Source organism: Acomys russatus, chromosome 30, assembly GCF_903995435.1.
Source record: "Acomys russatus chromosome 30, mAcoRus1.1, whole genome shotgun sequence".
NCBI lineage: Eukaryota > Metazoa > Chordata > Mammalia > Rodentia > Muridae > Acomys > Acomys russatus.
This window is the reverse complement of record NC_067166.1, coordinates 7,630,590-7,644,505: the sequence shown is the minus strand read 5'-3', so window position 1 is coordinate 7,644,505 and position 13,916 is coordinate 7,630,590. Positions and strand designations below refer to the sequence as shown.

General features: G+C 48.5%; 1 pseudogene; it reads left to right on the top strand.

Moving 5' to 3' along the window:
* Positions 1 to 683: 683 nt before the first annotated feature.
* Positions 684 to 1,454, top strand: LOC127212206 (WW domain-binding protein 11-like; annotated as a pseudogene).
* Positions 1,455 to 13,916: the final 12,462 nt, after the last annotated feature.

The following is a 13,916-nucleotide window of genomic DNA, read 5'->3' as shown; positions in this document are numbered from 1 at the left end:
ATGCCTTAGTCCCAGCACTTGGGAGGCAGAGGCAGGCAAATCTCTTTGAGTTGTGGGGCCAATCTGGTGAGTTCCAGGACGGCCAGAGCCACACAGAGAAACGATATCTTTTTTTCTTTATTGGTTTTTCAAGACATGGTTTTCCTCAAACTCACAGAGATCTGCCTCCCAAGTGCTGGGATTAAAGGCATGTGACACCACGCCCAGCAAGATAAACAGATTACAAAGAATTTCAGACAGATTGGTTGTTGTGGCGCACACCTTTGATCCCAGAATTTGGGAGGCAGAGGCAGGTGGGTCTCTTAGTTTGAGGTCAGCCTAGTCTACAGACCGAGGTCCAACAACAAGCAAAAAAGGTTTTAGAGATGGGAGTGGTGGCGCATGCTTTTAATCCCAGCATTCAGGAGGCAGAGGCAGGCAGATTGCTATAAATTTGAGGCCAGCCTGGTCTACAAAGAGAGTCCAGGACAGCCTAGGCTACACAGAGAAACCCTGTCTTGAAAAACCTTTTTAAAAAGTAAGGTTTCTAGATGGCAGTGGCTGGGTGGTTGACGGAGAGGCAGAGGTGGAGGCCTCTTCGTAGAAAATAGGCTGGGACCGCCTGCTAGCTGACCTCGCCGTCCTTGGAGACCCGCAGTTGCCTTTTTTTTTTTTTTTTTAATTTGATGAAGAGCTCCGTCAACATGGGATGGAGATCAACACCCTCCACCAGGAGTGGGAAGCTTGTGAACCCCACAGACCATGCACGAAAGGAAGCCTGGAAAAGAGAATTGAAAAAGAACAAAAAACAGAGCATGATGGTACGAACTGCGGTGTTAAAGATGAAAGATCCCAAACAGATTATCCGGGATGGAGAAACGGGATGAAATGGAGTTTAACCCAGCGCAACAGCCACAGTTAAATGAGAAAGCACTAAAAGACAAGTGTAAAAAGCTGCAGGAAACTTTTGAACGAATTCTACGACTTTATGAAGAAGAAAATCCAGATATTCACAAAGACTTGAGAAAGCTAGAAGTAGGGTATGAACAGAAGCGCGCTCACCTGAGCCAGTACTTTGATGCCATCAGGAACGCTCAGCATGTGCGAGTAGAGAGCATCCCTTGCCAGACATGCCGCATGCTCCTCCCAGCATCTTGAGGCAGGACACTCTGCTTCCTGGTGCCCAGCCACGCTCCGTCCTTAGGAAAACCTCGGCATATGGGCCTCAGACGCGAGCAGTTTCTATCCTTCCTCCTCGCCCTGGCATGATGCGCCCACCTCTGGTGCCTCCCCTGGGACCTGCCCCACCTGGCATGCTCCCACCAGCCCCTTTGCCCAACCCAGGGGTGTTGCATGCCCCACCCAGCCACTTTCAGCGACCGAAAGCCGACTATGCAAGTGCATACTATGCAAGTGCTGCTACCATCGAGAAGAAAGCCACAGAAACCATGCGTTTTATTACACCGTTTTTGTAGATATGTGTTGTTATACTTTGTTCTCAATCACTTACACGTCCAGTGCTGTCACTGGTGCCCCTCTGCTCGCTGGTCCCCTTCCTCTCCAATAGTGCCCCCATATGCTTTTTTAATCACCCGTGCTGCCTTCCTCTTCACTACCCAAGACGTTTTTCCTCTGTAATGACTCAGTTCCCATTGTCATAATTCACCCCCCACACCCACCCCCATAGTGAGAAGTTTGGTGTCTTTAAAAACACAGAAATACTATAGGAATGTGTTTTTGTTTCAGCCCTAGGTGTGAGGTTATGGGGTTGCTTCAGATGGTCCACAGCAGTTGACTGTGATTTGCCTCATGCTCTAGCATGGCTGTGATTTTGCCAGAGGCAGATAGTGTCTCCAAGTGTATGCCAAGTGTATGCTGCCCCAAGAAGGGCTGTTGCTGCTGCTGCTGGTGATGGTGGTGGTGGTGGTGTTGATGATGGTGGTGGTGGTGGTGGTGGTAGTGGTGGTGATGGTGGTGATGGTGGTGGAGGTGGTGGTGGTGATGGTGGTAGTGGTGATGGTGGTGATGGTGGTGGTGATGGTGGTGGTGGTGGTGATGATGGTGGTGATGGTGGTGGTGGTGGTGGTGGTAGTGGTGGTGATGATGGTGGTGATGGTGGTGGTTGTGGTGGTGGTGATGATGGTGGTAATGGTGGTGGTGGTGATGATGGTGGCGGTGGTGATGGTGGTAATGGTGGTGATGGTGGTGGTGATGGTGGTGGTGGTGATGGTGGTGGTGATGGTGGTAGTTGCTGGCTGCAGTTCCTGAGGTTGGCTGCTGTTTGTCAAATAGTCCTGTGCAGAGTTGAAAAGATGACATTGAATATCCTGAGGGCAAATATCAAACTTGCTCCAAGGAACTCGGCACCCCTTTTTATTTCCCTCCATCCTTTTTATTTCTCTCCTATCTAGTGTTAGGGCCTTAATAAGGGTGGAAGAGAGGAAAAAAGAACCCACAAAGTAGCAAAGTTTGGCTACAGATATCCCTTTTTAATTTGTTTTTATGTGTGTTTCTGTGCATGCACACATGTGTGCACCATGTATGTGCAGGTACCCATAGAGACCAGAAAAGAATGTTGAGTCCCCAGGAACCAGAGTCATGGTTGGTTCTCGGGCATTCTATGTGGGTGCTGGGAACTGAACTCAGGTCTTTTGCAAGAACAGCAGATACTCTTAGTTGCTGAGCCATCTCTCCAACCCTGATATTTTCTTTTTGTTGCTTGTTTAAATAATTGCAAAGGATATGATTTAATGACCATTAAAACTAAAGTCTACATAACACTTTAAAATGTGTGCAATAGACGCTTAAATAATCACATAGAATTGGTATCACTCTTAAAAAAAATAAACAGTGTGTGCACACATGTGTATATGGGAGGTGTGTAGTCAGACTTTTGGGTACTTTGTGAGTTCATTTTTCTCCCCTACTCCACCCTTCTAACCCCCCCCCCCCCATATTAGGTTGGAGAAAAGAATGTTAGAGGAAAATGGGCAAGTCCTTGGGGAAAGTTTCATCTTTGCTGTCTGGATACCTAATTTATTCTTCTCATCTCTTTGTTTATTCTTTGTGCACAACTATGTAACAAACTGCAACCAACAGCATCCGACCTCTAAACAACTAACAACAACCGATTGTGGTGGCACACGACTGTAATCCCAGCACTTGGGAGGCAGAGTCAGGCAGATCTCTGAGTTTGAGGCCAGCCTGGTCTACAAAGTGAGTGCAGGACAGCCAAGGCTACACAAAGAAACCTTGTCTCACAAAACCAAAAACCAAACCAAACCAATAAAATAAAATAAAAATAAATAAAAAATAAAAAATCCCCCAAACAGCCAACAACAGCAAAAACACCTCTCAGGGCCCTGCTAGAGCACTAGGCAAATCATAGTCACCAGCTATGAAGCATCCCTAGGTCTCTACACCTGAGACTTAAGATGAAAACATAGTCCTATAACATTGCTGCATTTTCAAGAGAACCCCAAATTACAATATTCTCACTATAGATATCCAGTTGAGTTTTGAGAGCGCACAGTTATTAAAAATATTTTGAAGACTGGAGAGATGGCTCAGCTGTTAAGAGCAGTTGCTGCTATTACAGGAGTCCTCAGTTCAGTTCCCAGCACCCACCCTGTGGCTGACAACCATCTGCAACACCAGATCCAGGGGATCTGATGCCCTCGTTTGATCGCTGAGAGTACCAGGCATGTAAGCGATGCACAAAATACATACAAGCAAAACACTCATACACATACAATCAAATGAATAAATCTTGTGTGTGTGTGTGTGTGTGTGTGTGTGTGTGTGTGTTGTAACTTAAAGGTAAAATCAGTTAGTCTGGAAGGTGGAACTGGGGCCACTAACAAGGACATGTTAGCTTAAGGAATCCATCTTATTTTGATGGCCTTGACTCTTGGAGAAGTCCTCATGTCTGTGGACCAGCCTCCAGCCTCCTTTCGCATGGACCGAGAAGACCCTTTTTGATCTGTGTGAGGTCCTCTTTTACTTACCATGTAAACCATTTCCTTTTTGTCGGTAAATCCTTATTAGGCAAAGCTTATCATAATCAGTTCACCTCCTCAGACAGTAGCCACTCTTGCCAGCAAATTGTTCAGGCTAATTCTTGAAACTGTATTAAGCCTAAAATCTCATTTAATTCAATATCATAGTAGATAAGTAGATGCAATTAGGAAAAAAAAAAAAAAAGGAAGTAGCTTGGCTTGGTGGTGGCCTGAATTATCATCATTATGATCTGATTCAAAGCCGTACAGAGCGGTAATTTGGTGTTGGGGATTGTCTTGGGGTTTAACACAGGGCTTTGCATATGCTAGGTAAACCCTCAACCACTGAGATCAACCCCTACCAAATAGGACGAAAGTTTTAGTGACTGTTCAAGGGGGGTTGTTTATTTATTTATTTTTATTTCATGTGCATCGGTGTTTTGCCTGTATATATGTCTGTGTGAGGGTCTTGGATCCTCTGGAACTCGAGTAACAATTGTGAGCTGCCACGGGGCTGCTGGGAGTTGAACCTGTGTCCTCTGGAAGAGCAACCAGTGTTTTTAACCACTGAGCCACCTCTCCAGCCCCTAGATGAAAATTTATATTGGAAGCTCCATGACGTACTTAACTGTATTCTTTGTTTGGTTGGTTGCTTTTTGAGGCTGGGTTTTGCCACACTGCTTGGGCTCTAGACTCCTGGGTTCAAGAGATCTTTCTGTGGGGACCACAGGTGTATACCACCACATACAGTTCATAACCCTAACAAAACAACAGCAAAAACCCAAGCAAACAAAAAGCAAGAAATGTTACCACAATTCTGCTTCTCAGGGACTCTGGGTAAACTGGGATGTATGGAAGCCCTGGCTCCACGTTTTCACTGGTCAAGAGCCAGTCTGCTGAATACTTACTGCTGCTCCGTTTGCCAGTACATACCAGATCTGCGTTTGCTGTATTTGCTGTCTCTCTGGCTTGTGTCTACGCTAGCCTGCCTCACTCCTCTCTGGGTTCTGCTTGACTTTGATAGGCATTTTAAATGGAGGTGTCAAGTTTGGATAGCTCATTAATTATTCCCCCTTGGGTCAGAGAGAGTATACAGACAGCTGGGTGTTGATATTGCATTATTGTAACACCACAGCAGACAGTAAAAAGCTCCAGTTCTCCCTAAAGAAGTCAGGGGAGAACAATATCTCTGGTGCTAGGGCTGGAGAGATGGCTCAGTGGTTAAGAGCACCGCCTGCTCTTCCAGAGGTCCTGAGTTTAATTCCCAGCAACCACATGGTGGCTCACAACCATCTATAATGTGATCTGATGCCCTCTTCTGCAGGTAAAGCACTTATATGAAATAAATAAAATAAACAAATGTTTTAAAAAAATTTATCTCTGGTGCTTTAGAGGTGAACATACTTACAAACCTAGGAACAGGGATCCATTTTAACCCCCCTCAAGTTCAGGCATCTCTGGCAGCAAACCCTTTACCATCACTGGCCAGCCGACAGAAACGCTTTCTAGCATCCTAAACCAGCGTAGTGCAGACATTAGTTTAAGACTGGCTGAAGCTCCGCCCAAACAGCCTGAGGATGGAAAAGCACCACTCACTACTGGAGAGGATTGTAATAAAGTTCCAGATCTGGTAGAGACTTTTGATGTGGCTTCTAAGAACCAGGCGAACTGAATTGAGGTGGCTGACCCTTGTCAGTCGGGTCATGATAGTCCATACTTTTAATCCCAGCACTTGGGAGGCAGAGACAGGTGGATCTCTATGAGTTCATGACCAGCCTAGTCTATAAAGCAAGTCTAGGACAGCCAGGGCTATTATACAGAGACACCCTCTCTCAAAAAACCTAAAAAAAAAAAAAAAAAAAAAAAAGAAAGAAAGAAAGAGAGAGAGAGAGAGAGAGAGAGAGAGAGAGAGAGAGAGAGAGAGAAAAGGTGACACTTGCTATTTTATTTTTATTATTTTGTTATTTATTTAGGTTTTTAAAGACAGGGTTTCTCTTCATGTATCGCTGGTTGTCCTGGACTCACTTTGTAGACCAGGCTGACCTCATACTCACAGAGGTCCGCCTGCCTCCGCCTCTCGAGTGCTGGGATCAAAGTAGGCTTGAGCTGCAATTTTATATCACGACTGCTTTTTACAATTCTTTTTATTTATGGATCTGATAAACTCTAGGTCTCTAATATTTTAAAGCCCAAACCTCCTGGGCACTGCAGGTCTTGTCCATTTTTGTTTATATACAATTGATTCTTTTTGGCAAATGAAGCTGAAGAAGCCTAGGAAATAGGCTTGGAATAGGGTTAATAAAAGTCTTTGCCTAGTTAAAAAACAACAACAACAACAAACACAACCCTGCTAATTTATTTATCATTTTATGAACTTTTACAGACATGGACAAAGCTTCCCCTGTGATGTGGAGTTTGTAAGCTGTCAACATGACAAAAGAGAATCCGCTGGAACCGCTCCCGTTCATGTGGAGCTGTGAGCCCACAGATTTCCCAGAATCGGCTAATAGAATCTAAGGCCACACTTATTATGTAGATTTGCCAAATTTGGTAGGATGAACCATTTTTTTTCATGGTGTAACAAACAGGCAGGCTGTTGGAGTTGCCAAGGGCAGTGTCTAGTGGCTCTGCCCACCTGTCATGGTCGCTGCCCGTCCCTGAAGCTGATGGCTTGCACTCCATTTCAAGCCAGTCTTTTAGTTTGAAATTTCAGTTTGAAAAACTCAACGCCTCATTGAGGACAGTAAGGTACAACATGTGCCAAGCCTGTTGAGTTATTTGACTGAACAAAAGGTCACGTGATAATGTTCACAGTAGAGAAAGTGTAATTTTCCATGTCTTTTGGATGTTTTAAAGTAGTTGAGTGATTTTTTTTTTTTCTGTAAAGTTTCCACAAAGAAATAACTTTTACCAGTGTTCTTGGCTTGCTTTTGAGCATGCCTTGGCAATACTCTTCACGGTAACTCTTCCTTCTTCCCATAGCCTGGTCTCTAGCCTCATCCTCTCCAAGGATAGGAAAGGCCCTAGGCTAAAACCCGAACAGTTCAGTTTGAATTAAAAGCATGAAAAATTTTAGCTTTTTATAATTATTGAAATCCCCCTCCCCCATCTTTTCTGAGTAACAGAGCCCTGGCTGTCCTGGACTCACTTTGTAGACGACACTGGCCTTGAACACACAGACATCCACTTGCCCGTGCCTCCTGAGTGTTAGGATTAAAGGCGTGCACCGCTACACCTGGCAAAATCTAGCCTCTTAAAAGTGCTTAAATTTGCGGGCTGTGGTTGTGCACGCCTTTAATCCCAGCGCTTGGGAAGCAGAGACAGGTGGACTACACAGAGAAACCCTGTCTTGAGAAACAAACAAACAAACAAACCAAACAAAAGTGCTTAAATTTATGACGTTACAGTGCAAACCTCAGTTTTGCTGTTTATATTCCACGGTCCTAGCAGCTGGGAGGAGAGCTCTGGTGTTTGCTGGCACTCTTTCTAGATCCAGGTAAGGCCCTAATGAACTTTTCTGTTTGTGTGTTTATCTCTCATGGGTCCAGGTAGTGAAGACCTCCGTTTTCATACATATTATTTATACCACCCAAGGACACTGTGTGTCTTCGAAGTTTGCCAGGGTGAACCCCTCAAACTGTCTTGCACAATCTAACTCTGCAGGCCACTAGCCAGGTAGTGTGTATTTTTGTATACTTTGCTCTGTGTGAATGTAGACCTACCAAAGGCTAGACTTAACTCCCACAGTGCAAAGAAAGTGGCAATCTAGCCCATGTCGGAGCAGACACATCTGCTAAGTCTACTCTCTCCTCCCCATATCCACTTACCCATGGGACTACATTTACTGTGTAATCTCAAACGTTTGCCCCTTCTCCCGGGGGCGGGGGGAAGGTGTGAGAGGCAGTTTTTGGAATTCAGTTCCCTCCGTCCTCTAATAGGTTTATCAAGTGTTTATCTCTGGGTCATCTTCCAGACTATTTGTGACTAATAACTCCCAGGACAAGTCTATTTTTTTTTTTAAATTAAACGTATAGCTTATGGATGTCTTCTTTGGGCTGTGCAAGCGTGCTCATCATGTCTGCCCTGTCAGTCTGTGGCCTTTTCTTCTGAATCGTCCTTAACTCTCAGAGCCTGTCTGGCAAAGGTCTTACTTCCACACAGTTCACTCCACTCCAGTGAACGTCACACCGATGCGCATTCCGTTCCTGCAGGTGCCTTGGTCGACGGTGGTATGCTTCCTGCAGGCTCTCCCTTTGCCGTCCATCAGCCAACTCGCTCACTTTCCATCGAGTACTGTTCTCACTTCGGGAAGTCCGTCGAGTCCTCCTCCGCGCCGCCCCCCGCCTCCGGCCCCCAGCGCCACCTCTCACCCCCTCCCGCCCCCCCACCCTCACCCCACCCCGGGCTTCGAGTCCTCCACCGCACCGGCCGGCCCCCCGCGCCTGCTCGCCCGCAGTTCGTCTGGAACTTTACTCCAGCCGGGGCAGAGCGCCGTGGGCGCGCGGGGCGGGCGCGTGCAGGAGCGGCGGCCGCAGGAGCGCCGGACGGCGTGGGTGTGCGAGCGGGCCGGGGGGCGTCGCGGGCCCGCCTGCCCTATAAGGGGCCGAGCCGCCTCTGCCTCCGGGCGGGTGCCTGGCGGGCCGCGGCGGCGGCGGCAGCGGCGGCGGCGGCGGCGGAGGCTGCGATTGGCTCAGGCGCCCCATCCGGGGACTGGGCTCGGCGCTGCTCGTTCGCCCTAAAGGTACCAATATGGCGGAGGTGAGCGGAGAAACCGGGCAGCGGCGGCCGTGCGGGAGCGGGAGCCGGGGCGGGACCCCCGGAGCCCCCCCAGCAGCTTGCCGGAGACCCACGGCTCCTCCCGCGGGTCCTCGGAAGGCGGCGTGGCGGCGGTGGGGGGCTCGGGGCGGCGGCGAGGCGCGGCGGGGCTGCCGGGGGGGCGGGAGCGGGCGCGGGAGCGGTCTCCCTCCGGGACTAGGCCGCGGCGGCTCCGACCCCGGCCGGGCCGGGCGGCGGGGGGCCGGGCGGTGGCGGGCGACGGCGGCTAGCCTGGGGCCGGGGAAGGCTCCGGGCTTGGCCCCGGCGGGTGACGCGGGCCGCCGTTCGCTCAGCGCCTTCCTCCCGGGGTCCGGGTGGGTGGAGAGCGGCCGATCCTCCGTCGGCGGCCGGATTGCAGCGCGGAGAGCGGGCTGCGCCACTGCCCCGCCGGAGTGAGCCGGCCCGGCCCGAGGCTCCCGGACAGCCCGCCGCCCCTCCTGAGCCGGGGCTCCGAGGCCAGCGGGACTCCCTGCCCCGAAGCCTAAGAGGCGCGGCGTCCCCGGGCACAGAGGACCGATCCCACACCTCGACGCCCTCCGTCTCCGGCCGGCCGAGCGGCCTCAGAGTCCCTTGACCCCGGGCCGGACGGCGGAGGTTGGGGGGAGCCGGGCTGTCCGGGCTATCTCCCCTGGGACCCGGAGCTGGGGGAGGGGACGGCGGGATGGGAGCACCGGGGCTGGGCAGGGCCGAGCTGGCGGGCCGGGGTCTGACCGCTCACCAGGGGCGGAACCGGCTCCCCCCAGACCCGGTGGCCGGGGCTCCGGCCTCAGTAGATGTGGGGGTGGGGGCCTCCGGCTCTGGGTTGAGGACCAGAGTCTGGGTCGAACTGGCCTCAGCTTGGGACAGGAGGACAAACCCCGGAGTTTGAGGCCACCCGCGCCCCCAAAGGGCAGGCTGGGTCTGAGGGTGAGACCCTCCTTAGAGAAAGGGGTTGCGTTTCAAGGAGTTGCCCCGGCGGAGAGAGGCAGGGTGAGCTGTGCAGGGGACTCCCGAGATGCCCGGGATGAAGGACTTGATGATGCGAACCGACTAGCCTCTGGCTTGGGCTTCTCGGCTTTGTAACTTGCTGAGACTCAAACGGTGGCTCGGAGTTGCCTGTCTCAACTCCAGCCTTTCGTCCGGAGTCTGCGAGTTTGTACACTGGGGACTCGGGGAGGAAGGCGAGGCAGCCAAGAGGGGGCCCGAAAGGGGCCGGGAGCGATTGGAGCGAAGCTATGTCTTGCACTTTTTGGCAGCTGCCTAGGAGCGCTCGGCTCCGCCCCCTCTGCGCCTTGTTGCCTGCGCTGCCTCCTTTCCTTTCCTTGCGAGTCAACCTCACAGTTTTCTTTCTCTCTCTCTCTCCCAGGCTTCTTTTGGAAGTTCGAGCCCAGGTTTGTTCAATTTTCTTACCTCTTCTGGGTAGGTGTGTGTGTGTATGGGGGGGGGGCGGCGGTGTCCCAGAGGGAAGTGGGGGCTCAAAGATCAGTTTCTAAAAAGGGTTCTGCACACAGAAATTCATCCTGGGAGTTTTTCCGTCCTTTGGAGCTTAGAGTCCTACTATGATTACTCTTTTGGAGGAAGAGATAGTTTACTGCTATTCTCTGTGCATGTTGAAAAAAAATACCTCAGAGTCCTTTTTACAAAGCTTCGGACAGATATTTTTTTAAAGTAATGTTTTTTGTTCTTGCATAACTTTCTCCTTTAAGCTAGAAATAATGAATCCTAAATCAACTTTCTGCAAATTTTAGCACTTAGGTGTTTGTTTGTTTTTTCGAGACAGGCTTTCTCTGTGTAGCCCTGGCTGTCCTGGACTCATTTTGTAGACCAGGCTGGCCTCCGAACTCATAGCAATCCACCTGCCTCTGCCTCCTGAGTGCTGGGATTAAAGGCGTGTACCACCACTTAGGCTTTATTATTTATTTATTTATAATAATTTATTTTTATTGTATGTGCATTGACGGTTTGCCTATTTATATGTCTGTGTGAGGGTGTCAGATCTTGGAGTTACAGACAGTTGTGAGCTGCCATGTGGATGCTGGGAATTGAACCCGAGTCCTTTGGAAGAACAGTCAGTGCTCTTATCCGCTGAGCCATCTCTCCAGCCCTTATTTTATTTTTTATTTTTTATTAAAAAAATTGTCCTAAGCTGGGAGTGGTGGCACACCCAGGGAGGCAGAGGCAGGCGGATCTCTGTGACCGTGACTTCAAGCCCAGCCTAATCTACAAATCAAGCCTAGGACAGCCAAGATTACATAGAGATAATGTTCTATGCCTCCAGAGCACTGGGATTAAAGGCATGCAGACCACACTTGGTTTGTTTTGCATTCTTAGTTTTCTATTTAGGTAACTTTCAAAGAACTATTTGACTGTCTTTTAAGGTGGTAAAAGTGATCGACACAAAGTGAAAGAAATTTGTTTTTTGTACAAGAAATGCTTTACAATTTTTTCCTAACTTTAAGTCCGGGTGTGGGGGACATGCCTTTAATCCTAGGCAGGTGGATCTCTGAGTTCAAGGCTAGCCTGGTCTACAAAGCAAGTCCAGGACAGCAGGGGCTGTTACACAGAGGAACCCTGCTCAAAAAACAATTCCCCCTACCCCTAGCTTTTAGGCAAACAGTTCTAAGTTCAGGGAAGAAATGTTTATGTTCATGATTTGAAGCATCAGGTCATCTTGTCTGCATGTAAGAAGTTGCAATGTACGTAAATCCAAAAGCAATCTGGCTTCAGTATCTAGGCACACACTTAGTATTTAATGATTTAGCCAATGTTTAGAGAGGATTTTAGAGCCGGAAGGGACTCAGTTCATCTCCTTAGCTCCATGTATTTCACAAATGAAAAACTCAAGTTAGATCCATAAATTTTGAATGGCTTGCCTCAGGTCTCAAGTCAAGGGCAAAGCCAGGAGTAGACCTACAGAGCCTTCTGTTTGATCCTCACTTTGGCATACCACAGGTGTTTCTCAGGAAAGAAAACCTATAGAAACTCTAAAAGTAAGCTAAGCCATAGCCATCTCAACAAAAATGAGCATGTGCTGTTCTTTAGCTTTAAAAAAACAAATCAAAAACAAAAACCTCCTGGCAACTAAAGTCTCATGGAGATAGTGTTATTTGTGTGCATGCGTGTGTGACAGACAGTGTGCATGCATGTGTGACAGTGTGTATGCGTGTGTGATAGTGTGTATGCGTGTGTGACAGTGTGTATGCATGTGTGACAGACAGTGTGTATGCGTGTGTGACAGACAGTGTGCATGCATGTGTGACAGTGTGTATGCGTGTGTTACAGTGTGTATGCATGTCCAGACAGTGTGTATGCGTGTGTGACAGACAGTGTGTATGCGTTTGTGACAGTGTGTATGCGTGTGTGACAGTGTGTATGCGTGTCCAGACAGTGTGTATGCGTGTGTGACAGTGTGTATGCGTGTCCAGACAGTGTGTATGCGTGTGTGACAGTGTGTATGCGTGTCCAGACAGTGTGTATGCGTGTGTGACAGTGTGTATGCGTGTCCAGACAGACTGTGTATGCGTGTGTGACAGTGTGTATGCGTGTGTGACAGTGTGTATGCATGTGTGACAGACAGTGTGTATGCGTGTGTGACAGTATGTATGCATGTGTGACAGTGTGTATGCATGTGTGACAGTGTGTATGCATGTGTGACAGACTGTGTATGCGTGTGTGACAGTGTGTATGTGTATGCGTGTGTGACAGACTGTGTATGCGCGTGTGACAGACAGTGTGTATGCGTGTGTGACAGTGTGTATGTGTATGCGTGTGTGACAGACTGTGTATGCGTGTGTGACAGACTGTGTATGCGTGTGTGACAGACTGTGTATGCGTGTGTGACAGACAGTGTGTATGCCTGTCCAGACAGACATATTCTCCCACTTTGCGTGTGCCCAGCCCTTGCTCTTGTAAGCAAATGAGTTTAACTGATGAGAAGGTCGACTGACTTTTCTCTTCAGACCGTGCCGCTGAAATCATTTGTCTTTTTCATGGTCCAGGTGGGGGTAGAAGTGTTGGTGCATGCTCTGCTTCGTTCTTTTGCTGGTTTAGATGATTTTCAAGATCACGTAGATATCAAAAGCAACTGGAAGAGCAGCACACATTTTTGTTTTCTTTTGTAATTGCCTTGTGGATGTGTGAAGTGCCTCGGTGTGTCTCTCTCTAGTTGGGTCTTTGTCTTCTGAGGATCATGACTTTGACCCCACTGCTGACATGCTGGTCCATGACTATGACGATGAAAGAACCCTTGAAGAGGAGGAGTTGATGGAGGAGGGCAAAAACTTCAGCTCGGAAATTGAAGACCTAGAAAAGGTAAAGGGTTTTCTTTAGTATTTTAGAGCACAGACTTTGGCAAAGGCTTAGATTTTTCTTTTTGGTCCTCACCTCCTCCCAGACTGGGTTTCCCTGTGTAGCCTTGGCTTTGGACTCACTCTGTAGACCAGCCTTACCTCAAACTCAAAGAGATCCACCTGCCTCTGCTGCGATTACCAATGTGTCTCACCATGCCCGGCACTGGCTTAAAATTTTTATTATAAGTTCTTTTGGAACCTTTCTGAAATAAAAAATATTTTATATGTCTTTTTCTTTTTTAACCTAACTTAATAAAGTATTATAGATGTCTTCATTATTTTGAGAGAACTTAGTGCTGTAATAAAATAGGGGAAAAAATCTTTTCCTTCAAAAGACTTATGCTTGGTAGGATTAAGTTTTACTGCACTTTCAAATGTAAATTGGTAATACTCCATCTTTACCCTCTAGTCATATCCTGAAAACTTGGCTAGGTTGAGTGTAGTTCATAACTTCGTAAACCCAAAGTCAATATAAATTCCAGTGAATTCACTTACACTAGGGCTGTAGTGAAAGGGGTCCATAGGGTCACCACCTTGGAAAGCTGTAGGATTGCACTGTCGGTAAATTAACCCCATCGGGGATTTTCTAATCACGTGGAAACAAGCCTTCAGGAATACTAGGAATATTAGCGGTTGTCCGAGTTTCCATCCCTCCCATACTTCCTGTTTGTTAGAATGCAGACAACGTGCCCCTTGACTGTGGAGATTGCTGGGCACTGTAGTCACCCTTCCCTGTTAGCAAGCAGGGAAGCCGACTCGGAAGCTTGCTCCAGCACACCTGACGTCAGTCACTGCT